This window comes from Myxine glutinosa, chromosome 4 (assembly GCF_964187855.1).
Source record: "Myxine glutinosa chromosome 4, kmMyxGlut1.1, whole genome shotgun sequence".
NCBI classification, from domain to species: Eukaryota; Metazoa; Chordata; class Myxini; order Myxiniformes; family Myxinidae; genus Myxine; species Myxine glutinosa.
Genome location: NC_136264.1, coordinates 5,472,092 through 5,499,094, shown reverse-complemented (window position 1 = coordinate 5,499,094; position 27,003 = coordinate 5,472,092). Strand labels below are relative to the sequence as shown.

At 44.0% G+C, this 27,003-nt stretch overlaps 1 protein-coding gene across 8 annotated transcripts in view; it reads right to left on the bottom strand.

Moving 5' to 3' along the window:
- Positions 1-27,003, bottom strand: part of LOC137424378 (folate receptor alpha) — a 56,835-nt gene that overhangs the window by 6,893 nt on the left and 22,939 nt on the right. The gene's annotated exons all lie outside the window — the stretch shown is intronic.

Genomic DNA, 27,003 nt, shown 5'->3' with positions numbered 1-27,003 from the left:
ATCAGCAATGTCGTCTATCCTGAAGTTCTAAGCTGAAGAAGAGGTACAAAATCATTCCATTTTTCCCGAAAGAAACGCATACAGTTGATATCACGATGGAATAATATTTACCGATATGAACAATGATGTGGTTTTTTTTATTGAAATTCTAAAAATACTGTTTAGATTTTGATGATTTGCGTGTGATATTTAACGGATGTTTATGTAAATCGCGCCTCCAAATTGAAGCCCCGCTATTAGGGCGGGTATCGTTGCTCGTCATATATAATGGCGATACAACAATGTTTACCGCTTTGCTTTGAAGAATGGGAATGAAGGGAGAGGAGCGTGTTAATATTTCTGGTTGAAGGCTTTGGGTGGTGAGGGGGCTTGAAGCCAGATTTTAATCTTACAGCCGCCATCTTGGTGCTCACCGTCACTGCGATGCGAAGCGAAAGATGCCTCAGAGCTGTCACATTTACAATCGCTATGTCGTATGTACTCCCGATACGTGTTTCCTTCACTGTAAAAACTACCAAATCAACAGTTAAAAGGATTTTGAGCCGATAGCTGGCACGGCCTTGGCAAGATCGATGGAGACAGCGACCTGTTAGCGTATTCACCGCCCAAATAGATATGTGGAATTCTCTCATGTAGAGATTAAACGTCGTTTGAACTTTGGCTGAGGTCATTATTTACTTTTAATGATGTTTATATACGAATCGAAAAGAAGATAATAGGTTTTGGGTCGTTCTTTCCGCATATCTCATGGGATTGTAGTTGGAGAGACGGCCGTGATGGCGGGGAGGGGGATGGAATTCTCTCAAGCAGGGATTTTACCCGTGTCCTTATAAAAGGTCTTTGTCCGAGGTCACCGAGTCTGATCGGTGCAGCCATGCAGCGATCGGCGCAGCCGTTTGTGTGGCACAAAAACTACCAAATCAACAGTTAAAAGGCTTTTGAGCCGATAGCTGTTACGGCCTTGGCAAGATCGATGGAGACAGCGACCTGTTAGCGTATTCACCGCCCAAATAGATATGTGGAATTCTCTCATGTAGAGATTAAACGTCGTTTGAACTTTGGCCGAGGTCATTATTTACTTTTAATGATGTTTATATACGAATCGGAAAGCAGATAATAGGTTTTGGGTCATTCTTTCTGCATATCTCGTGGGATTGTAGTTGGAGAGACCACCGTGATGGTGGGGAGGGGGATGGAATTCTCTCAAGCAGGAATTCAACCCGTCCTTATAAAAGGTCTTTGTCCGAGGTCACCGAGTCAGATCGGTGCAGCTGTGCAGCGATCGGTGTAGGCGGTTTGAGCGGCACCCGGGAAAACAACATCGTCACAATGAAAACATCGTCACAATGAAAACATCGTCACAATGAACGTTATGCGAACACGAATGTTATGCAGGAGTCCAAACCTGAGAATGCTGGAGACCAAAGCTGAAATTGGGAAAACAATACACCCTATTTTACTCCTGGAGATCCCAGGATTACCCACCCAAAAATATCGTTGCGATCGGTTCGGCTGTTTTTGCGGTACCTTTGAACGGACAGACAAGACAGACAGAGATGGATGGACATTTGGTGAATTATAGTAAGATTTGTGCTAATTTTTGGTTGTTTATTTATGTGTTTAAACCTTCACCAGCGAAGGTAGAAAGAGGTTATGTATTCACCTGTTTGTTGGTTTGTGAGCTGGATATCTCAAAGTTATGGACAGATTCGGACGAAACTTGTGGGGTTTTTTTTATTTTTGAATACATACAGTGCATTAGGAAAGTATTTAGACCCCTTCACTTTTTTCACATTTTGTTTTGTTGCAGCTTTGTTAGGTGGGCATGAAAGCCCGCTTGCAGTTTGCAAAAAAGCACCGAAAGGACTCTCAGACAGTGAGAAACAAGATTCTGTGGGCTTTCATGTGTCTTTCATTGAGGAGAGGCTTCCGTCTGGCCACTCTGGCATAAATCCCAGATCGGCGGAGTGTTGCAGTGATGGTTGTCCTTCTGGAAGTTTATCCCATCTCCACACAGGATCTCTGGAGCTCAGCCAGAGTGACCAGCAGGTTCTTGGTCACCTCTCTTACCAAGGCCCATCTCCCCCGATTGCTCAGTTTGGCCGGATGGCCAGCTCTAGGAAGAGTCCTGGTTGTTCCAAACTTCTCCCATTTAAGAATTATGGAGGCCACTGTGCTCTTGGGAACCTTCAATGCAGCAGAGGTTTTTTTGTAGGCTTCCCAGATCTGTGCCTCGACACAATCCGGTCTCTGAGCTCTGCAGGCAGTTCCTTCGACCTCATGGCTTGGTTTTTGCTCTGATATGCATTGTCAGCTGTGAGACCTGATATAGACAGGTGTGTGCCTTTCCAAATCATGTCCAATCAATTGAATTTACCACAGGTGGACTCCAATCAAGGTGTAGAAACATCTCAAAGATGATCAAGAGAAATGGGAGGCACCTGAGCTAAATTTCGAGTGTCATACCAAAGGGTATGAATACTTATGTAAATGTGATATTTCCGTTTTTTATTTTTAATAAATTTGCAAAACTTTCTAAAATCCTGTTTTCTCTTTGTCATTATGGGGTATTGAGTGTAGATTGATGAGGAAAAAATGAATATAAACGATTTCAGCAAAAGGCTGCAACAACAAAATGCGAAAAAAGTGAAGGAGTCTGAATACTTTTTGAATGCACTGTAGGCAAGGCTCATGGAAGAGATAGAACACATCACAACAAATGGAACAGCAGGAGGAGAATACCAAGAGGAGGGGGAGAGAGAGGGGGGGAGAGAGGGGGGGAGAGAGGGGGGGGAGAGAGGGGGGGAGAGGGGGGGAGAGGGGGGGAGAGGGGGGGGGGAGATGGGGGGAGAGGGGGGAGAGAAGGGGAGAGAAGGGGAGAGAAGGGGAGAGAAGGGGAGAGAGGGGGAGAGAGGGGAGAGGGGGGAGGGGGGGAGAGGGGGACAGGGGGAGAGGGGGAGAGGGGGAGAGGGGGAGAGAAGGGGAGAGGGGGTGAGGGGGGAGAGGGGGACAGGGGGACAGGGGGAGAGGGGGAGAGGAGGGGAGAGGGGGTGAGGGGGGAGAGGGGGAGAGGGGGACAGGGGGACAGGGGGAGAGGAGGGGAGAGGAGGGGAGAGGAGGGGAGAGCGGGGAGAGGGGGAGAGCGGGGGAGAGGAGGAGAGAGGGGGAGAGAGGGGGAGGGGGGGAGAGAGGGGGAGAGAGGGGGAGAGAGGGAGAGAGGGAGAGAGAGAGACTACATATGGGATTTCTCTGAGTTAAGACATATTCCAAGTGATCGACCAGTTTGTTATTTTGTCAAGGTCTGAAGAAAGGGAAGAGGCTGCAGCTTACCTATCTGAATGATGAGGGACATCATGACAGAGGGTCGAGTCCTCAGCAAATAGATAAAAGGGATTTTCCAGAGAGTCAGAGATCATTTATGATGATCAGGAATAGGACTAGACCCCAAAAAACCACCTTGGAGTACTCCAGCCTTGACAGGGAGAGAAGAAAGGATTCCGTTGAGACATTGGTGACGAGAGTCAAGGAAGTCAGGAAGTCATGTGTGGAGTTGGCCTTGGATTCCATGGGCAGACAGTTTGGAGAGTAATGTGGGATGCCAGACTGTACGAAAAGCACGAGATATGTCCAGAGCGACAGTGCTGACATTAAAACCTCCATCCATTGTTGAAAGAGTCGAAGCAGCATGTCCAAAGTAGTGACCTGGTCTGAAGCCAAATTGATGATCTGAGATGAGGTCATTCGAGAGAATTAATGACTTCTTGTCAACTCTGATGATGGATTCCATTATGACACTGATCCCCTTAATACAGACCAATTGGCATACTTATAATCAATTTTTGCACCTTTTTACGTAATACAGTGACGTTAGGTGACTTCCAAGCAGATGGAAGATCAGGCAAATCTCAGGTTGAAAGGGGAAGAGAGAGGAAGTGCAAAAGCGGCTGATCGAGATCTCGCGAGATCACGGCGAGGTCACGTCTTTTCGAAGCTGTTCCATGCGCTCACGCTTTCGAAGCTAAGTGATCTTTCTCAATTGTGTTTTTGTCGAGACTATCTATCCTTCGGTGTATGTACCTATAGCGTATCTTTTGGAAAATTTTCGGTGCTAATTTTTCGTACATGTATACACAATCGTCGGTTAATGCGTATCGAGTATTCTGCGGCCTAGTACTCGTAGGCTTAGGCTACCGTACCGTCTCCGACCTTGTGGTTTTGTTTTTCTCAGCGATTCGTCGAATCCGCTGCAATTATTTTCGTTCTCTGTTTCGTCCCAGTCGTTCACCCCATACCTCCTTGTTTAATATCTCTACTCAAAAAAAAAAAAACCCCAAAAAATATTTCCTTCCCAGGTCTTATTCGTTTATTTGTTGTTCTTATTTGTTCGTTCGTTCTTCGTTCGCGATCACGTGGTTAGAAATGTATAATCTCTCCCCTGAACATCTATTTTCTCTCATATATTAAAACACCCTTTTCTTCTTTTCCTACAAAAGGATGCTTTCGTCTTGCTCACCAAATCTATTCATTCCAAAAAATATATATAATACCATCTCTTACAGTTCCTCCTTTCTACATTCCCTAAACTATCCAGAACTCCACCCCTCCTTCAGTGTCCTCAAACGTATTTTTGACTCGAAGGTCTCAAACTCATTTTGCAAAAAATGTTCGTTTCCCATGAATCGTACACTTTTCAAAATCCAATCTCACCCCTCCCCTCCAAATCCTCCCCATCACCCATCCCTTTCAAATCTCCCCCCTTGCCCCTTCCCTCCCCTCCCTCCTAAACTCCCCCCACACCCCTCCCCTCCGAGACTCTCCCTCGCTCCTCCCCTCCTAGATGCCCCTCTCACCCCTCCTCCTCAAAGCATCCTCCCTGCTTCTTCCCCCTTCCAACTTTCACCTTCATCTCCCCCCAACCTTCTGCCTCGCTCTTCCCCCTCCTCAAATAACACCTCACTGTGCCTCACCCAATCTCCATCAAACCTTTTGTCCGCCCCATTCTTCCCTTTCTCCAAGCTATTCTGAAATCTCCGACACACCTTCAACAGCTCTCCCTACCTCTTCCTCCTCTTCCACATCTTACCCTACCCCTCCCCCCCCCCTGTTCTGGACCCGATGCTCCCCCTTCCTCTTCATTAACGGTATGGACCTCAAACATCCGGGGCCTCCGCTCAAACTTGACTGGTCTCTCCATACAGGTTGCTTCTGACAAACTAGATGTGATCTGCTTAACAGAAACTTTCCTCCTTCATGATGTCTCTGATGCCTTGGTATCTCTCCCAGGTTACTCCCTCCTCCGGTATGATAGACCTGAGCCTCGTCCTGGAGGTGGGGTTGCTATCTTTATAAAAAAAGTCCCTCACTCGCCCTCCACTGCCCTCTCTCCACCTCACCCCCAGGAATACCTTTGGCTACGGCTTCCCCTTCGCTCCCACCTTTTGTTCATATGTGTGTTGTACCGTCTACAAAACAGCGATGACTCGATCTACATCTCGCTTTCTGATAATATGGACCAACTTCTATCTCCCCATCCCAACTCTCTCTTCCTCATATGTGGTGATTACAATTGTCACCATGCCAGTTGGCTGGGCGTGGGTACCCCTGTCACCAGCCATGGCTCTTCAGCAAAGGACTTCTGCGACTCACTGGGACTGACACAATCTGTCAATTTCCCGACCCGGATCTCAGTCAACGGAGCATCTTCTCTTCTGGATTTGGTTATGACAAACTTCCCTGAAAATGTCTGCTGCTCTTCTTCTTCTCCAATCGGCTCATCTGATCATGTGCTTGTCAAAGTGGACATCTCTCTGACCATTCTCAGAGAGCCTCCTCAGCGTCGACGAGTCTGGCATTTCACTCAGGCCAACTGGCACGGTCTTCAAGCAGCCATCAATCATCTGGACTGGTCTCCCATCTCTACCGCCACTGACATCAACTCATCCTGGGAATTCTTACAAAGTAAATTGCTCTCTCTCATGCACAGATTTATCCCATCTCGTCTTCAGTTGTCATACCCTTCCTCCCGTCCATGGTACACGGAACCTTGTGGTGAGGCTGTTGCCCTGAAACAACTTGCTTTCGTCTCCTGGAAAGCAAATCCAACAGAAGGAAATCTCATTTCCTTCCACAAAGCCCGAAACAAGTGTGTGTCCACCCTCAGGAGAGCCAGGAAACAATATCTCACCATTCTCAAGACCGAACTCTCTTATCTGTCTCCCTCTTCCAAATCCTGGTGGCGTCTGGTCAAATCTGTTTCTGGTGTTTGTTCCCCCTCCATCCCCTCCCTCACCTCAAACGGCTTAACGGCTGACTCCACACATGAAAAAGCTGAATGCCTCAACTCTGTGTTTGCCTCTAAATCTTGTGTCCCAAACCCATCCCTCTCTGTACCCACCGTACCCAGTCGTACCCAGCTGCTCCTGGACTCTGTGTCCTTTCCTCCTGACAAGGTGGAAAAGTTTCTGTCAACCCTCGACTCTGATTCTGCAACTGGTCCTGACGGCATCAGCCCACGGGTCCTAAAATCATGTTCTTCCGCTCTTTCACTCCCTCTTTCTGTTCTCTTCACCCTCTCTTTTGCTCAAGGTCATCTGCCATCTGCTTGGAAATTAGCCAACATCACCGCTTTGCACAAAAAAGGTGCAAAAACAGATCCCAGCAACTACAGACCAATCGGCCTTCTCCCAATTATCAGCAAAGTCATGGAATCCATCATTGCTTCAGATATGAAATCTTTCCTCTTCTCCAATGGCTTGATCTCTGATCATCAATTTGGTTTCAGACCTGGTCACTCTACTCTGGACAAGCTGCTTCTGCTTTCACAACAATGGATGGAGGTCTTCAACGCCAAACACGAAATTAGAGCTGTCTCCCTTGACATTTCACGTGCCTTCGATACGGTCTGGCACCCTGCTCTGCTCACCAAACTCTCCTCCTTTGGTATCCATGGAAATCTCCACGCATGGCTGGCGGACTTCCTCTCTGGTCGTAGTCAACGTGTGGCCCTGAATGGGTTTCTCTCATCTCCTCTTCCTGTTCAGGCTGGAGTTCCCCAAGGTAGTGTTCTGGGCCCTGTGCTTTTTCTGGTCTTCATCAATGATCTCTCTGACTCTCTTGAAAATCCTCTCTATCTCTTTGCTGACGACTCTACTCTCTGTCGCTCCATTCCTCATCCCTCAGATCGGCAGTCTGCAGCCTCCTCACTCTCTGCAGACCTGGACAAAATCACAGACTGGGCAAACAAATGGAACATGTCTTTCAATCCTGATAAATCTCACACTCTTACGATGTCTCTCCGAAAAGACCGACTGGAAAACCCTCCCGTCCACTTTATGAATAATCCTCTCCAAGAAGTTCTGTCACTCAAGCTTTTGGGTCTCACTATTTGCCATGATCTTTCCTGGGAAAACCACATTTCAAATCTGGCCTCCAAAGCCAGTCGCCGACTGGGCATCCTCCGTCGTGCGAAGTCCTTCCTTGGCACACCTCAGCTCCTCACCACATACAAGGCTTTCATCTGCAGCTCTATGGAATACTGCTCTCCCCTCTGGTCTGGTGCTCCTGCCTCACACCTAGCCCGTCTTCACGCTGTTGAAACCAAAGCGTTCAGAATCATTGGAATCTCCCGCGATGAAGCTAACTCCAAGGGCCTTTCACTCACTCACCGCAGGCAGGTTGGTGGTCTTTCCGTCTTCTACCGACTCCTCTCTGGCGTTGCCCCCCCAGCCCTCTCTGGGCTCTGTTCCCCAAATATTCCTACAGGTCGCACAAGATCTGCCTGCAACCCTCTTATGGTTAAACTGCCAAAATCAAGACTTTCTGCTCACCTTAACTCCTTCATTCCTCTTTTCTCCCGCCTCTGGAACAAACTCCCTCATTCTCTTCAATCCCACTCCACCCTCCAGGTCTTTAAAACAGCTGTTCACCACCATCTCTTATTCTCCCCCATCCAAAAACTTGATCTTTTCTACCCCCGCTAATTTCGGTCCCCTTGTGTTTTATACCTCTCCCCCCCCCCCCCCCCTCCCCTCCCCACGCCTCCTGCCCCCAAGCCCTCTCCCTCCCACACTTCTCCCTGCTCTCAAATGTTGTGGTTGTGTGCTTCGCATTCTCTCCCCATCTTGTCTTCCGCTCCCTCTTTTTGTATATTTTGTTTGTCTGGTTGATTTGTTTGTGAAATAAATGTTAGCTCTTTCACGAGCCTCGATTCAGTATACAAAAAAAAGGAAAAAAAAGAACCGATTATAAGGACGTGAGATGATGCTGCAAAATCCAGTCCAGCAAAATCCAGTCCAGTCCAGTTGCAAAATCCGAGTCAATGTCAGAAACCTCTCCACCTTCTCAGATGCAAAACAAAGTGCAGGAGCCCAGGAACAGTTGGGAGTGACTGGGAAGGGTGGGTAAAAAGGGGGTGTGGGACACAATTTGGAAGCAAACAAAATTGGGTATTTGTGTTCTAACGAGCGGATTTGCCTGTGGTGCCATTTAAGGAGAGGGAAGGGATGGAAGAGGGACATACATCAGAGACAGACTTAACAAGGCACCACCAGGTTTTAAAGGAGAAGGACAAGGTTGAACATCCATTCTTGAGGTTGGACAGATGTTGTCCATTCTTTGTAGAAGGCCATGGCTGGAGAGAAGTACCAACACCCAGTCAATTAGCGTGGTGACAATTTAAATCACCACATATGAGGAAGAAAGAGTTGGGATGAGTGGTTAAAAGTTGGTCTATGTAATCTGAGTGAGAGATTGTAGACAGAGTCATGACTGTTGGGAGGACGGTACAACACACACACACACACACACACACACACACACACACACACACACACACACACACACACACACACACACACACACACACACACACATACACACACACACACACACACACACACACACACACACACGAGGTGGGAGTGGAGGGGAAGTCACAGCCAGAGGTACCCCTGGTTTTAGGAGGTGTAAGAACAGTACAGAAAGTGAGAAATGGAGTTCTTGATGCACAGTGAGACTCTGCCACCAGGATGGGGACCAGGTTAGTCAAAGCAGAGTAGACAATAGCCAGGGAGTGACACCAATTAAGGGACATCTTGTGGGAGGAAGGATTTTGAAAACAGATGTCCGGTATATTGGCAGCAGCCTGGATTGAGAGATCTGTCAGGTTGAAGGTCTCAGTTGTTTGGAGTCCACACAGTTCAAGAGGCAAGGGAGGAGGAGCTGCTGATGAGGCGTAGAAATCTGGAAAGGATCAAGGGGAGAAGGAAGAAGTGAGGGGTGGGACGAGGGGAATCATAGAGGAGGGCGGGGCAAGCGGTAAGCAGAGAGAGCGGGAGGGGCAAGCAGTTGGCGGAGAGGGCACTGACACGGAGTGGTTTGACAATGAATGGATGAAGGGGAACTTTTTGTTGCATGCACACAACCTTTGCAAAGTGGACATATCAGGATTCCCAAACTGGTTAACCTGCGCCAGACTTCATGGGTGGGGTGGTATGAATGTTTTTGGTTGAAGGCCTGGAAGAAAATTTGGCTGCAGGTGAAAGAGGAGGCTGGATGAACTAAGCGTTTAGGTGTAAAGAGGTTTTGGGAAATAAGCCTCGTGAAAGAAAAGGAGGAGATTTTGATGAAGAAGAATGGATGGAGTCGTTCTTAACGGAGTAATAAGCAGAGCAAGGCATTTTGAAATAATGTTGAAGCGTTTTTTGTGCACCAGGAATTAAAAGCTTTCAAAGGAAGAGACACAGTTCGGGATATTGAAAACAAGGGATACAGGATTAAGTTGGAACTGAGCATGTGAGATCGACTTTTTTTTCTGTTGCTGTTGTTTTTCATCTTTTTTATTTTTTCAGAGTGAAATGTTATGTTTGTATTTTTGGGGGTGAGTTGAGGAAAGCGATTTTTTTTTTTTGCATACAAAGTCGAGGCTCATGTAAGAGGTAACACATAAAACACAAAATTTTCTTGGGGAAATGCCAGAGGCATAGAAAAGGCCCCTTTATACAAGGGTATGCACCATGTGGCAAATTATAGAAAAGAAGGGACATTCCATTGCTTGTAGAAAATGCCAAACAATACAAAAGAAGGGACATTCAAAAAATCTCGTGTGCATGCTGGACTACCCTTGTGTTCTTAGGAGGAACCAAATAATGCTCTAGAAAAGTTCATATAAAGGGCCGCCCTACATCTGGCAAATAAAATACATTTACTTCTTCATGCAGGTGAGTACTCGGAGAATGGGGGTCCTGAAGCACCAACCAACAGACATTCGCTGACGCTCATTCTCCACTCACTACATTAGTTCGCTGTTAGTCGGCACATTCAAGACACCCCATTCTCATACTACTTGTGGTGGAAGGGAAAATTGGGGAAGGGAATTAGGGAGGGGAAGGCGAGGGAGAAATGGGGGAAGGAGGAATTGGGGAGGGAGATTGCATTTGATTATACTCACTAAGTGCACTAATGAATATTTGTTTATGTTTTATTTTAGGGAATAATTAAATTTTCTTATAACACTCATCACCATCAAGTATATTAACAAACAATATTTTGGAACTTAGTTTTTGGTACAAGTATCTTTGTTGAGCAGAGATGAAATGGCGAAATCACCAAGAAAATGTTATTTTAAGCAAAGAAGCATCTATAAATATTACCTTATAAATGGAGCACTGTTATAATACGGCGAAACACCTAACAATTATGAAGTTAAAAAAGTTTGTTAGTAAACCGAAGTCAATTCAGGAGGCTGTGGAACAATGTGATAGATACTTTAAAACAGCTCTAAATAACTCCTTTAAGAAATAAACCCCACTAACTATTAGACTTGGGTGCTCAATACAAGGTGAAAAGAGAAACCCATTTTTAAGAACAACTCTTCGACTACTAAATAATTATGAAGAGTTTCTTGAGAGCAGTCTCATAGAAGAGCTACTCAGAATTGAGGAGGATTGTAGTCAGGTATAAGGTATATTTCTATATTCCTAACCCCCAAACAACAACATTAATCCTCCCATTCCTGTATAGTAGTAGCTTGTGAAGTGTCAACCTATTGCTTTCAAGGGTATTATCTGCTTACCTGTGTCTTTTGTAATTCCTGTGAATAAAATGAACGCAAGATTTCTTCCCCATTCATATCATATAATTTGCAGGTCCAAGGAACTGTATCCATTACATCAACGATTTAAAAAAGTTCATTAGTCCATCTCTTTGTATAACCTTTCTCAAAATGGCTTTTCCATCTGTATATTCTTACAATATCACCAACTCTGAACTTGGGTTTTCTCAGATTAATTCTCCTTTTCATATTCTAATTTTGTAAATGTTTCGGATGGTTTTGATTTTGTTGATGAATGAAATGTATTATTGTAATTATCCACAATGCTCTGAATTAAAGCTACCCAATGTTGAGAACCGACATGTGTAAATTTTTTATATAGTCTCTCTTTCAAAGTGCGATTAAAACGCTCGATAACAACTGCCTTTCCTTCATTAAAGGTGCTGTATAATTTAATACCATTATCTTTAAGAAATTTCATAAATATTTCGTTATAGAACTCTGTTCCCTCATCAGTCCATAACTTCTTTGGTTTCCCTTTGCTTTTACTAAATATTCCACTGAAAGCTAACATTAGAGTATTACCCCTTTTGTTTTTTAAAGGAGCAACCCAGGCAAATCTACTCCTCAAATCAATAATGGTTAAATCATACTTGTATCCCCTATCATTATTTAGTTCAACTAAATCAGCGGACCAGATGTGGTTGGTGCCTTTAGAATAAACCTTCCTTCTTTTAAACTTTGTGATTATAGGTTTATGTAATTCATCAGCTAAAAGTATTTGCTCCCCAGTCTTGATGACACCATTACAGCTCAATCGTTTTTTTTTTTTTATAACCAAGCCCGTCTCAATTTAGCACTTGTCAATTTTTTCACGATAAATCTATCAACTTTCTCTCTCAATGTTGGATTTTATATCAAAGACAAATTATACAACATTTCGCTGTCGGTTTCGTGTTTTTCATCCAACGTAGTGCTATTCCCATAATCAAAATAGTATTTTATACACACTTCATCAACCCTATTTAAAGGTTTAGACCAAGGTTTAGGATTTTCAGCCTCATCTAATCTTTTATCCAAGTTTGTTCCTGGACCACAGAAAGAATACCCCGGTAGGTGTAATTCCCCTGGTATTCCTGTTGTTGTAAATTTACTCCCCGACAAAAACTTTTGTATATCTCCCCCACTTTTATGCTTAGAAATGAATTGACACTTTTTAGAGCCACACACTAAACATATTCCCTTTTGGTAAACTCTATTATTTTTACCTTTAACATACGATATATTTTTAGTATTAGTTTTCTTTTTACACTTAACACAATAACTCATTTATTTATGAGAAAAATTCATGGAGTGTTTTCTTCTGGAAAGTAGCAACCCCACCTCCAGGACGAGGCTCAGGTCTATCATACCGGAGGAGGGAGAAAATACACGACATACAAAATACACATACAAAGACACAAAAGGACACAAAATACAGGGACAAAATACACACTTGCACAAAATGGATGCACCCACTAAGTTGCTTACACAAAATAGATGCACCCACCAAGTTTTCTTTTATCTGGAAAAAGAATCTGTGCCACAAAAGAAAATGGGATGCCTCAGGAAGCCAGGGGAAAACATTAGTGTGTCACAATGCCAGATAAAGAAGGTCGTTTCTGAACACTTTACGAAGTTACTTTCTAATGTGGAAATGCAGGAGAGTGCAATGGAGCATTTTACAATGGAGTTTCCTCAGCTAAAAGAGAAGCATAAAGTGAATCTTTGAACTCCATTGACGTTACATGAGCTGGAACAATCACTGATGTCTTTGGCTACAGGAACAGCACCATGTCTGGATGACCTCCCAGTGGTGTTTTGTAGGGCTTTATAGACACTTGTAGGCCCCTGCTTGCCAGAAGTCCTTGAAAAAAGCATTGAAGGTGGTGAACTTCCTCTCAGCTGCCGTAGAGCGGTGGTGACCACTCCTTCCGAAGAAAGGAGATCTACAGCTCATCACGAGTTGGTGACCTGTTTCGCTTGTATCAGTTGATGAGAAGATTTTTGCCAAAGCATTGGAACGACGTTTATCCCCTAATTTAGAAGATTTGCTACATTGTGATCAAGGGTTTTGCGTTATGGGTCATCAGATTCATGACAATATTTTCCTTGTTCGGGATCTATGGAATGTATGTAAAAGATAAAATGAAGAAATTTGATTAGTGATCATGTAAATTAGCGATGTAAATGTGTTCCGCATAGCACCACCTTGTGGTGGATGCAAGGGTATTACAATTCCCATTTTTACCTGGGCAACGCCGATGTTAAAGCACGCTTCGTACGGGTAAACTAATTTTGGCAAACAGGATGACTAATTGGTCAAATCAGCCAAACAGGTCAGATCATATGGATGTAAATGTAAATTGCCTTCAGAAAGTATTCACACCCTTTGGCTTTTTGCACATTTTGTTGTTACAGCCTAAATTTATCATTGATTGAATCGAGATTTTTCTTTGTCACTGACCTACACATAATACCCCATAATGTCAAAGTGGAATTTTTTATACTAGCAACGGTACCCGCCCTTCGGGCGGGGCTTCAATTGGGAGGCCCAAATGAAAAGGCTAAATATCAGAAATTGAAGGCTTTAAAAAAAAAAGAAGATTTATATAAACATCCGTTAAATCTCGATCGGTGCAGCCGTTTGTGCGGCACCCGGGAAAATAACGTCATGCGGGAGCAAGTATCAGCAGGATGTGGCAGTGTGGGAGTCCACGTTTCTGATCCTCCTTCATGCCAAAGTAGCCCACCACTTCTCCAAGCATTCCGCTCTTCAGATCCGCCATTACAGATTTAAGCTTGATACTGAAGACACGTGCAGTTAGTCCTCCCGATGTCGTATGTACTCCCGATACGTGTTTCCTTCATTGTAAAAACTTCCAAATCAACAGTTAAAAGGATTTTGAGCTGATAACTGTTACGGCCTTGGCAAGATCGATGGAGACAGCGATCTGTTAGCGTATTCACCACCCAAATAGCGATGTGGGATTCTCTCATGTCGAGATTAAACGAATCGTGTTCACAATCGCTATTTCGTATGTACTCGCGATACGTGTTTCCTTCAGTTGAAATGGGTTAGAATTCTCTCAAGCAGGGATTCAACCCGTGTCCTTATAAAAGGTCTTTGTCCGAGGTCACCGAGTTCGATCGGTGCAGCCATGCAGCGATCGGTGCAGCCGTTTGTGCGGCACCCAGGAAAACAACATCGTCACAATGAAAACAATGACCGTTATGGAACACAAATGTTATGCGTGAGTCCAAACCTGAGAATGCTGGAGACTAAAGCTGAAATTGGGAAAACTAAATAGCCTATTTTACTCCTGGAGATCCCAGGATTATCCACCCAAAATATCGTTGAGATCGGTTCAGCAGTTTTTACGGTACCTTCGAACAGACAGATGGATGGACATTTGGTGAATTATAGTAAGATTTTTTTTTCTGTTTCTGTAAAATGAAAAGCTGAAATCTTGAGTCAATAAGCATTCAACCCCCTTTGCTATGTCACTCCAAATTGAGCTCAGGTGCATCCAATTTCCTTTGATCATCCTTGAGATGTCTCGACAACTTGATTGGAGTCCACCTGTGACCATTCCAATTGATTGGAGATGACTAAGAAAGAAACGCACCTTTCTATACAATGTCCCACAGTTGACAGTTATTACGGTTTCGTCACTTCCACCTTTGTTATTATGTACTTGTAGGATTTTTAGTTTCAGCTAATATTGTTAAGATTTTTGTGGGAAATGGAGATGACTTTAGTAAAAGGTAAAAATAAATGTTTGTGAAGGAAAAAGGAAAACGTGGCAAAGAAACCGGAAGAGGAGAGAGGTGGAGATCTGCAGGGAGAGGAGGAGACCTCTGTGGGTCGCAGAGGCTGCGAGCGGACTTTTTTTGATACTGGTCGTGAATGAGTTGAGGCTTCCCGGGAAAGGGATTGCCCACGACATCGTCACATATTGCGGTTGCAATTAAACCTGCGTCTCAGGTTTTCTCACCTCCATTACAGGCCGATCAGCCATTTTTCGTCGAGGAGACGTCTGCCTGGTACATTGTGTGTTTGTCGTTGGGATTTCCATGTCGACATCTCACCTCGTAACTCCTTGTTCGCAGCTGCGCTGATAACTGCCTATTGATTTGCTATTCTGCATGACTTCAACCTGTATTGTTCATTTGATGCAAGTGATATTTTCATTGTACTTTCTTTAATAGTGTTATTATTGTGTATTTGAGAGTTCTTAATACAATTACTTGTTTTGTTCTACAATTGCATTGTTGTGGTTTTACCATGGTTTATTAGAATACTCAAAATAACAAATCTTTCTGCCGCATTCCCTCTCGAGACTGAGGTTCACCGTAACCAGGGTTTGGGGAGGTAAGACATAACACAGTGCATGTCAGAGCAGAAACTCTACCATGAAGTCCAAGGAACCGTCCATAGAACTCAGAGATAGAAATGTGAGGAGGCCTAGATCTGGGGAAGGGTATAAAACAATTTCTAGTGTTGAAAGTTCCCAGGAGCACATCATTAGAAACAAGAGCCCAAGAGCACAGTGAGCTCCATCTTTAGGAAATGGAAAGAATATGGAACTACCCAGACTCTTCCTCGAGCTGGCCGTCCGACCAAACTGATCAAGTCCACGGAATTTGTGGTCCTGATCCCACAAGAAGGATCTGGATCAGGGAGGTGATCAAGAACCCAAAGACCACAATGACAGAACTACAGAGTTCCTTGGCTGAGATGGGAGGACCTGCTGGAAGGACAGCATTCTCTGCAGCACTTCACACATCTAGGCTTTATGTGAGAGTGACCTCACTTTTTCTTTTCTTTTTTGTATACAAGATCGAGGCTCGTGAAAGAGCGAACATTAATCACACAGAAAGACAAACCGACACATAAAACATATAACATCGGGAGCGGTAGACAAGATGGGGAGAGAGGGGGAAGGACACAAACACAACATTTGAGAGCAGGGACCGAGAGACATGGAGACATCGAGAGATCTGAGAGAGGGCGAGGGCTTTGGGGGGGGGGGGCATGGGAAAGGGTGGGTGGGAAAGGTATAAAACATATGGACACTGCCAGGACTTCCAGGAAAGAAGTTGGAATTTCAAACAAGGTGGATCTGGGGTGAATTAGCAGGGGTAGAAAAGATCAAGGTTTTGGATGGGGGAAGATAAGAGATGGTGGTGAACAGCTGTTTTAAAGACCTGGAGGGAGGAGTGGGATTGAATGGAAGCCACTCCTGAGAAAAAGGAACATGACAGCACACCTGGAGTTTGCAAAAAGGCATGTAAAAGACTCACAGAACATGAGGAAAATATTCTGTGGTATGATGAAGCAAAAATTGAACATTTTGGCCTGAATGTAAAGCACTATGTCTGGAAGAAACAGAGCACAGCTCATCACACATCAAACACCATCCCAATCATAAAGCAAGGTGGTGATAGCATCATGCTATGGGGATGCTTTTCAGTAGCAGAGACTGGGATAGATGGAACAATGAAAATAGAGATAAATACAGGCAAATCCTTGAGGAGAACCTGCTGCAGAGTGCGAAAAGACCTTAGACTGCGGTGAAGATTTACATTCCAACAAGACAATGACCCCAAGCATACAGCCAAAGCAACACTGGAATGGCTTCAGAACAAGAATGTGAAAGTCCTTGAGTGGCCCAGCCAAAGCCCAGACTTGAATACCATTGATAATCTGTGGAAACACTTGAAAAGATTGCTGTTCAGACACTTCCCATCTAACTTGAGAGAGCATAAACAAATCTGAAAGGATGAATGGGAGAAACTCCCCAAATACAGATGTGCAAAGCTGATACAGAAGTACCCAAGCAGACACGAAGCTGTAATCGCTTGCATGGTGCTTCTACGAAGTATTGATTCAGGGGGTTGAATACTTTTGTAAATTAGATATTTCTGCATTTCATTTTTAATTATTTTCTAAAAAACCAAAAACAAATTCCATTGACATTTTGGGGGTATTACAAGTAGATCAGTGACAAAAAAAAAAACCTTAATTTAATTAATTTTAAATTCAAGCTGTAACACAACAAAATGTGAAAAAGTTAAGGTGTGTGAATAATTTGAGGGCATTGGACAGTCGGACCCCGACAATCATGGTCCCAACACTCGTGGGTTCCATGCATTCGCAGTTGATGAAATGGAACCTGCTTCTACATTTGTGGTCCTGTTCGAGCCCCTGTCATTCTGTGAAATAAGACCAGGTGGGTTGACTCAGCCTGTCATCCTTCCAAGGTCAGCAAAACGAGTACCAGCTTACTGGAAACATGGGGGCACCGCATCAGCAGCACAACAACGCTCCCAGCAATGACATAACCAGCACTCACAGGATGTAATCAAAATAATAATAACTAGGGGTAACCCGTGAAAATCACGGGCATAAATAGTGTTTATGTTCATACAAACTAACTTGCCCTTCCTCTTCCTTTCCGCTTCCTTTCAAAATAATTGTGCCAGTTGGCACCAACATTCATTCTGGCGGATCTCCTGAATATCACTTTGTATTCAACTGCAGTATTGTCTCTTATAGTGTGGTTACTGGCAAGTATCCCCTTTACATTTCTGATCGCATTTATATTTGTATTAAAAGGCGTAGCATGCCTCTCGAGTCGCTGCGCGTCCGGCACATATCGGGACGTCTTCTTGTTCTCCACGGTATAAAGTGCAACGTCTCACTGTGCGTAAAACAAAATGGCGCGGGTTATTCAAAACTTTTCACTGATTTTCAGCTTTTATTCCACACATAGACATTTGGAGACATATGTATGCTTATATGGAAGGGTTAGTCATAACTACATAGTATCACACATATCTTAGGGCGACAGGAGCAATAGCTGGAGAGAAGTTCCAATTACTAACGTCAGAAATAAGCGTTTTAATGATGTCGATAATAATAATAACAAGTACAGATACATTCAAAGTATACCGCCCCTATGCCAAATAATTCAATATCCTCCAGCACGGCATTGCCAGGGCACCTTCGGCGTCCGGCAATACCGCCGTGAAACTCAGATTGTATTGGGAGGGAGAGGTGTACAATAATTGATTGAATAATTGCATAATTAAAAGCAATAAATAATAATCATAAAATATTTTCTTAATCAATTAGCTAATAGCATACCTAAACCACCAATGCTTCATCCGAAGCTGTAACTTTTTGAAAATTAATTAAATAAGCCATTAATCAAAAAAATTAATATTTAATTGATCAATAAATAATTAATTAATCGATTCATTGATTAATTAATAAATCAAAAATATCCTTTGGAGCCACATCACTCGGTCACTGTTGTCCAAATATTAGCTTCCTACCTCAAAAGGTGCGTAAGATATTTCCCAGATAAGAAAATTAATAGATTAATAATGAAAAATAAATAAATAAATAATAATCAAACAATAATGAAATAATTATTCAATTGGCTAAAAGAATACCTAAACCACCGCAGTTTCATCTGAATCTGTAACTTATTTTTTTATTATTAATCAGGTCATTAATCGAATAATTAAATAATTAATCGATTGACTAATCAATTTAAAAAAAAAACCTTTTCCAGCCAAATCACTTGGTCATTGTCATGTCGAAATATCAGCTTCCTAACTCAAAAGGTGCCTGAGATAATGGCCAGAAGAGAAAGAAAATAACACAGAATACAAGGCTTCATGAAGTGAGAAATGCCCATCAAGAAAGCAGGTTTCAGAAGAGGAAGAGAGACAAGAGATCAAATCACAAATCTCACAAGCAGCAAATTTCACCTCCCTGTGCCTTGTATTTATTGTTATAAAAAAATAAAAAATAAAAAAACGCTTCTGCACACCGCCCTTGAGGCTCGGTTTCCAAGCCACCGTCTACATTTCCAATAGAAGAGACATAATTAGTCTTTCATGGAAAATGTTAGAGGTTTATTTTAATTCTCAAAAATACAGTAGTGAACACACATTTGTGTTAAAAAGATTGAACTTTAAAGCCTACACTTATGAAGGGGGACAAACAAACAAACACACACTGTTGTATATAGATAGCAAAGCCTTCAACTGTGTCGATTATGAATTGATGAGGATTATACTGAGAAATGGGCATGTTGGAACACCTGGAAGGTCAGATAAGAAGCCTGTACACAAGCAAGATGATACAGTAAGAAAAGAGTATGGAGAGACCAAATGGTTTGGAATGGCAACAAGCGTTACGCCGAGGTCCCCCGTCGGTGAAGTGATGTGAGTTGAGTTGACAAAGTGGAAGACGCAAGGCGGCCATCTTGGATTTTGACGTGGCGACCCAATTTTCAATAGCGTTCTCCCTTATGCATAGATACACCCACACACCAACTTAGAAGTTAGTAGTTCGTTTATTTTTCAAGATATTTCGCTCACAAGGTTCAGACATACATGGCGGTGGCCATCTTGGATTTTGATGTGGGTTGCACCCACACACCAAATTAGAATTCGGTCCTTCGCTTACGCATGCACGCTCGCCCGCAAGGACGGACGGGAAAACCATAGTCCCCCTTTCGCTCCGCGGTGCGACGGGGGACAAAAAGGGTCCGACAGGGGGTTCATTCTATCCTCTTACTCGTTCAATGTGTAATAGTGAGGACATCATGAAGAAATTAAACATGGATGATAGAGCCGAGAGTCAGGATTGGAGGAAGATGTAACAACCTAAGGTATGCTGATGACACCAACCTAAGGTATGCTGATACCAGCCATAGGTATGCCGACGATACCAACCGAAGGTATGCCGACGATACCAACCTAAGGTATGCCGACGATACCAACCTAAGGTATGCCGACGACAGCAACCTAAGGTATGCCGACGATACCAACCTAAGGTATGCCGACGATACCAACCTAAGGTATGCCGACGATACCAACCTAAGGTATGCCGACGATACCAACCTAAGGTATGCCGACGATACCAACCTAAGGTATGCCAACGATACCAACCTAAGGTATGCCGACGGTACCAACCTAAGGTATGCCGACGATACCAACCTAAGGTATGCCGACGATACCAACCTAAGGTATGCCGACGATACCAACCTAAGGTATGCCGACGATACCAACCTAAGGTATGCCGACAATGCAAACCTAAGGTATGCCGATGATACCAACCTAAGGTATGCCGACGATACCAACCTAAGGTATGCCGACAATGCAAACCTAAGGTATGCCGATGATACCAACCTAAGGTATGCTGATGATACCAACCTAAGGTATGCTGATGATACCAACCTAAGGTATGCTGATGATACCAACCTAAAGTATGCTGATGACACCAACCTAAGGTATGCTGATACCAACCTAAGGTATGCTGATACCAACCTAAGGTATGCTGAAAATACAAACCTAAGGTATGCTGATGATACCACTGTTGGTAGAAAGTGAAGAGGACTTGATAAAAATACTGCAGAGAGTGAAGAAGGAAAGTGAAAAAGCTGTTTTTGTTATACAGACTTGGCATTTAATATGGAATATTTTTTTGGTGGGGGTGAACTTACTTTTCTAGATGACTTAGAACCAAAAGTTCATTGGAATTATGTTGAAATTATTCTAGATTTTGTTAATGTGACCTTTAAAAGAAACAAAAACCACATTTGACATTTCGAAGCAAATAAATTGATCCTTGAAAGTGATGTAAACCGATATCGAACTCAATTCACGGACAGTACTGTGTTCAACTTCTGTACGTTTTACAGAAGTATCTCTTTATTTTGCACATTAACCAAAAATTTTTTCAACAAAAGCTAAATTATGACTGGGATTACGGACAGTAAAATTACAGTTCAGTACTTCGTGTAACCCCCACGAGCATTCAGGAGAGCACGTACACGTTGAGGCATGCTGTTCACGAGATTTTCCAAGGTTTGGACAGGAATCGCTTGCCATGCAGTGACAATAGTCTGCTGCAATTCACGCACAGAGGTCGGCTGCTGGTCCAAGTTGTCGATTTGACGCGTTAATTCTGCCCACAAGTTCTCTATAGCATTCATACCCGGGGACATGGCAGGCCACTCCATATGCTCTACACCACAGTCAGCAAGAAAGTGTTGGATCATGCGAGCACGATGAGGCCGTGCATTGTCATCTTGGAAGACAACATTTCCTCGAAAGGCTGCACGAGAAAATGGAAGCAATGTTTCTTCCAGAATGGCCCTGTACTTGAACTTGTTCAGGTTTCCATTCAGAACAACCAGGTCAGTTTTGCCCCCAGCATGAAAAGCAGCCCAAACGGTCACCCCACCACCTCCAGCTTGGACTCTTGGCACTATACAATCTTCGTTGTGGGCTTCATGCACTTGTCTGCACACTCGGACCCGGCCATCTTGACGATAGACCAGAAATCTAGACCCGTCACTGAAGGTCACGTGATTCCAGTGTCCTGGCTGCCATTGATGGTGCTCGCTGGCCCACTGCAATCGGCGCTGGCTGTGTTGTCTGGTCAGGCGTGGCTTTCTCAGGGGACGCCTGGCATGATAGCCTGCTTGAACCAGTCGTTGGTTGACTAGCCTTCTGGATACAGGCACATTTGTCAGTTGCTGCCACTCAGCCCTAAGCCGATTAGCTGACTTGGTACGGCCATTGCAGACTAACCGGTGCAGCTGGCGATCATCTCTCCTTGTGGTTCTGTGTGGACGTCCTGTCCTCGGTATTGGAGTAGGGACACCCCTCTGAGCTTTTCGTTTCAGGATCTTTGACACCTGACCTTGAATGATGCCATACTGCCAAGCAATAGCACGCCGTTTCATGCCAGAATTTCGTAAAGCCACCACTCCATGACAAACAGCATTGTCAAGTTGACGGACCATCTCCAGAGGAAGCGGCAATAACTTTTGTAGACGTGCAGCAGTTGTTTTCCACTAATACAGAACGCAACAACCCTTATATACCCGATTGTGAAGCCAATCGTCAAATGCACCTGTCCTTACATTTTGTCACGCCACCTGTGATATAATCCTGTTATTGACTTCTTGCTGCGAAAGACAATCAGTGACATGGTTCTTTCAACAAAGACATCACCGAAGGGTAAAAGAAACTCACCAGATTGATATACTGAGTTCAGAAAGTAAACCCAAGTCAAGAAAAAAAAAAATTCCATATTAAATGCCAAGTCTGTATATGTATATATTGTCATGTGACTGCTCTCAGTTAATACCGGGAGCGCCACGGATAGCGATCGAGCGTTACTTCGAGGCAACGATCAAATACGGACTCACAATATAAGCATGGGAGGAAGGAAGAAGAAGAAGCTGGAAGATTTTACCTGTCGGTCCCCCACGGCAGCCTTCAAACCTATGGAAATTAACTCGAGCGAAAACCGATGTAAAATGTACAGGGGAAAATAATGAAAAGATTTATTTATAACGGAATGCCGGGACAAGAGAAATGCGACGATGAAACTATAATTTAATTTGGGATCCCACAAACCAGACTTACACACGGATGAAGGGATAATAAAAGGAATGAAAATAAATGTGTATGTTATTGTGCCCTCAGCTCGATTGGCGCCTTGGCGGCGATCATCCCGTCCAAGCGCACACTCTGGCTGTAGCTCTGGTGTTGGTGGGAAGTAGGCCTCAATCCGCCTCGTTCGCGCGCTGCTAGGCCTCACCAGGCTTCCCGCTCACCCCTGCCTTGTGGTATTCCAGCGGCAAGCCACCCTCGTCCACGCGCAATCGCTCGCGATGTCCAGAACCAAATCAAGCGGGGAGATAGACCAGGTCGAGCAGAAGGCCCAAGCGCAAGAGAGGGTCCAATGCAAAAGGGATCCAGAACAAGAAGGAGGACCAAACGAGAAGAAGAGTGGAGAGAAAATGTCGGTTTCTCTTCCCTTTTTATAATCTTCCCTTGACCAATCACAGCTGGCTCCTTCTTGCCCCTGCCTTGACCAATCACGAGTCCTTCTTTACTCTAGCCTTTGGTTGGTTGACTCTTGCCCAATAGCGAGTCCTTCTGGGCATGGCTCCCGGCCGGCCTGCTCTGATGTGTGTTTCCCCACAGTGTGGTTCACGGCAGCGCCCAAACTGGCTTCCGGGTGGGTTTCCATTATTATCATTATTTGCTATATGTGGTGCTTTTAATGGTGGGATTCCTCACTTGTGTTTATGTGTGGTGCCATAAGGGACAAGGGATAAATCACCAGGTCTCACGAACAGGGGAATTAACATAATCCCTACTCTAGTTGGCACAATGATCATCCTTGTATGATCACAAAGATACCCTTACGAGAACAAACCGCCTAAACAAAATTACATGGGGGGTTCCCTATCACAATAATCGGAGCATGATACCTACACAGATCTACCTGATTTATACATCACTCTACCCCAAAATTCATACCAATATTTAACCTAAAAAAAGAATTCATCCATAAAAAATGAACCTAAAAAAAGAAAAGTTTCATCTTCCTGGGATCCAAGATTGAAGTGAGTGGAGAATGTGGAGGAGAAATCAATGGACGGTTCACATTGGGGAGAACAGCAACGTCAAGATTGATAAAGATCTAAAAGGACAACGATGTGACAAAACAAAAACCAAGAAGAGGATGGGGAATGCTCTGTCCATGACTCACATCCATACATTGCAACTGGAACTACCAGTAGAAGAAAGAGGAAGAAGATTTTGTTTTGATATGTGGTTTGGAGATTAATGTTAACAAGCGTTACGCCTAGGTCCCCCGTCGGTGAAGTGATGCGAGTTGACAAAGTGGAAGACGCAGAAAACATGGAAGAATCGATAATATTTGCGAGTCGGTTGGAGACACACCCACACACCAGATTAGAAGTTAGTAGTTCGTTTATTTTTCAAGATATTCCACTCACAAGGTTCAGACATATATGGTGGCGGCCATCTTGGATTTTGACGTGGCGACCCAATTTTCAATAGCGTTCTTCCTTATGCCTAGATACAGTCGCGCACCAGATTAGAAGTGAGTAGTTGCTTTATTTTTCAAGATATTCCACTCACAAGGTTCAGACATATATGGTGGCAGCCATCTTGGATTTTGACGTGGCGACCCAATTTTCAATAGCGTTCTTCCTTATGCATAGATACAACCACACACCATATTCGAAGTTGGTAGTTCATTTATTTTTCAAGATATTCCACTCACAAGGTTCAGACATATATGGTGGCGGCCATCTTGGATTTTGACGTGGCGACCCAATTTTCAATAGCGTTCTTCCATGTGCGTAGATACACCCACACACCAGATTAGAAGTTAGTAGTTGGTTTATTTTTCAAGATATTCCGCTCACAAGGTTCAGACATATATGGTGGCAGCCATCTTGGATTTTGACGTGGCGACCCAATTTTCAATAGCGTTCTTCCTTATGCCTAGATACAGTCGCGCACCACATTAGAAGTGAGTAGTTGGTTTATTTTTCAAGATATTCCGCTCACAAGGTTCAGACATATATGGTGGCAGCCATCTTGGATTTTGACGTGGCGACGCAATTTTCAATAGCGTTCTTCCTTGTGCCGATATACACCCACACACCGGATTAGAAGTTAGTAGTTTATTTATTTTCCAAGGTATTCCGCTCACAATGTTCAGACATTTACTTTTCAAGACCACGCTCACAAGGTTTAGATATGGTGACAGCCATCTTGGATTTTGACGTGGCGACCTAATTTTCAATAGGGTTCTTCCATATGCCTAGTTGCACCCACACACCAAATTAGAATTTGGTCCTTCGCTTACTTTTATAACGTTTTTGCAGTGCACGTACGCGTGCACGTACGCACGCACGCACACACGAACGGAGGGTAAAACCATAGTCCCCCTTTCGCTCCGCGGTGCGACGGGGGACAAAAATACCACAGATTGGAAGCAATCAAGTTGTCTCTCCCAGAGCTTTGGGAAGCAGTGCAGGGTAAGGATGTGTGGAGAAATCCGATCATGAATGTCACCATAAGTCGGACTCGACTTGACGGAACCAGATAATGCTCACTTGGCTGCGCCTGGTTGATTTTAAGGGTAGAGAAATAGTATCTGAAACCAGATTCCGATTCAGGTTTCTCCTGATGATTCTTTCTTTGCTCTGTGCTTATTGGGGTTCCATCTGATGTCAATGCAGTATTTTGCCTTTCATTTGATTAAATAGTGATCAATGGGACAGTCCCTTCATACAGACTTGGCATTTAATAGGGAATATTTTTTTTTCCTTGACTTGGGTTTACTTTCTTAACTCAGCATATCAATCTGGTGAGTTTCTTTTACACTTTGGTGATTTATTTGTTAAAAGAACCACGTCACTGATTGTCTGTCACAGCAAGAAGTCAACAACAGGATTATATCACAGGTGGCGTGGCAAAATGTACGGACAGGTGCATTTGATGATTGGCTTCACAGTCGGGTATACAAGGGTTGTTGCGTTCTGTATTAGTGGAAAACTAAGACGCTGCACGTCTCCAAAAGTTATTGCCGCTTCCTCTGGAGATGGTCCGTCAACTCGACAATGCCGTTTGTCATGGAGTGGTGGCTTTGCGAAATTACGGCATGAAACAGCGTGCTATTGCTCGGCAGTATGGCATCACTCAAGGTCAGGTGTCAAAGATCCTGAAACGAAATGCTCAGAGGGGTGTCCCTACTCCAATACCGAGGCCAGGACGTCCCCGCAGAACCACAAGGAGGGATGATCGCCAGCTGCACCGGTTAGTCCGCAATGGCCGTACCAAGTCAGCTAATCGGCTTAGGGTTGAGCGGCAGCAACTGACAAATGTGCCTGTATCCAGAAGGCTAGTCAACCAACGACTGATTCAAGCAGGCTATCGTGCCAGGCGTCCCCTGAGAAAGCCACGCCTGACGAGACAACACCGCCAGCGCCGATTGCAGTGGGCCAGAGAGCACCATCAATGGCAGCCAGGACACTGGAATCACGTGATCTTCAGTGACGAGTCTAGATTTCTGGTCTATCGTCAAGATGGCCGCGTCCGAGTGCGCAGACAAATGCATGAAGCCTAAAACGAAGATTGTATAGTGCCAAGAGTCAAAGCGGGAGGTGGTGGGGTGACTGTTTGGGCTGCTTTTCATGCAGGGGACAAAACTGACCTGGTTGTTCTGAATGGAAACCTGAACCAGTTCAAGTACAGGGTCATTCTGGAAGAAACATTGCTTCCATTTGCTCGTGCAGCCTTTCGAGGAAACTTTGTCTTCCAAGATGACAATGCACGGCCTCATCGTGCTCGCATGATCCAACACTTTCTTGCTGACCGTGGTGTAGAGCATATGGAGTGACCTGCCATGTCCCCGGATATGAATCCGATAGAGAACTTGTGGGCAGAATTAACGCGTCAAATCGACCACTTGGACCAGCAGCCGACCTCTGTGCGTGAATTGCAGCAGGCTATTGTCACTGCATGGCAAGCGATTCCTGTCCAAACCTTGCCAAATCTCGTGAACAGCATGCCTCAGCATGTACGTGCTCTCCTGAATGCCCGTGGGGGTTACACGAAGTACTGAACTGTAATTTTACTGTCCGTAATCCCAGTCGTAATTTTCATTTGTTTTTGTTAAAAAAAATTTTGGCTAATGTGCAAAATAAATGAGATACTTCTGGAAAACGTACAGAAGTTTAACACAGTACTGTCCGTGAATTGAGTTCGATATCAGTTTCCATCACTTTCAAGGATCAATTTATTTGCTTCGAAATGTCAAATGTGGTTTTTGTATCTTTTAAAGGTCACATTAACAAAATCTAGAATAATTTCAACATAATTGCAATGAACTTTTGGTTCTAAGACATCTTGAAAAGTAAGTTCACCCCCACAAAAAAAATATTCCATATTAAATGCCAAGTCTGTATAATAGGACCCTGGTTGATCCTGGGGTACAGGATATCAAGGCAAAGCACAAGGCCTTGGTAAGAAAATACCATGTGCATCAA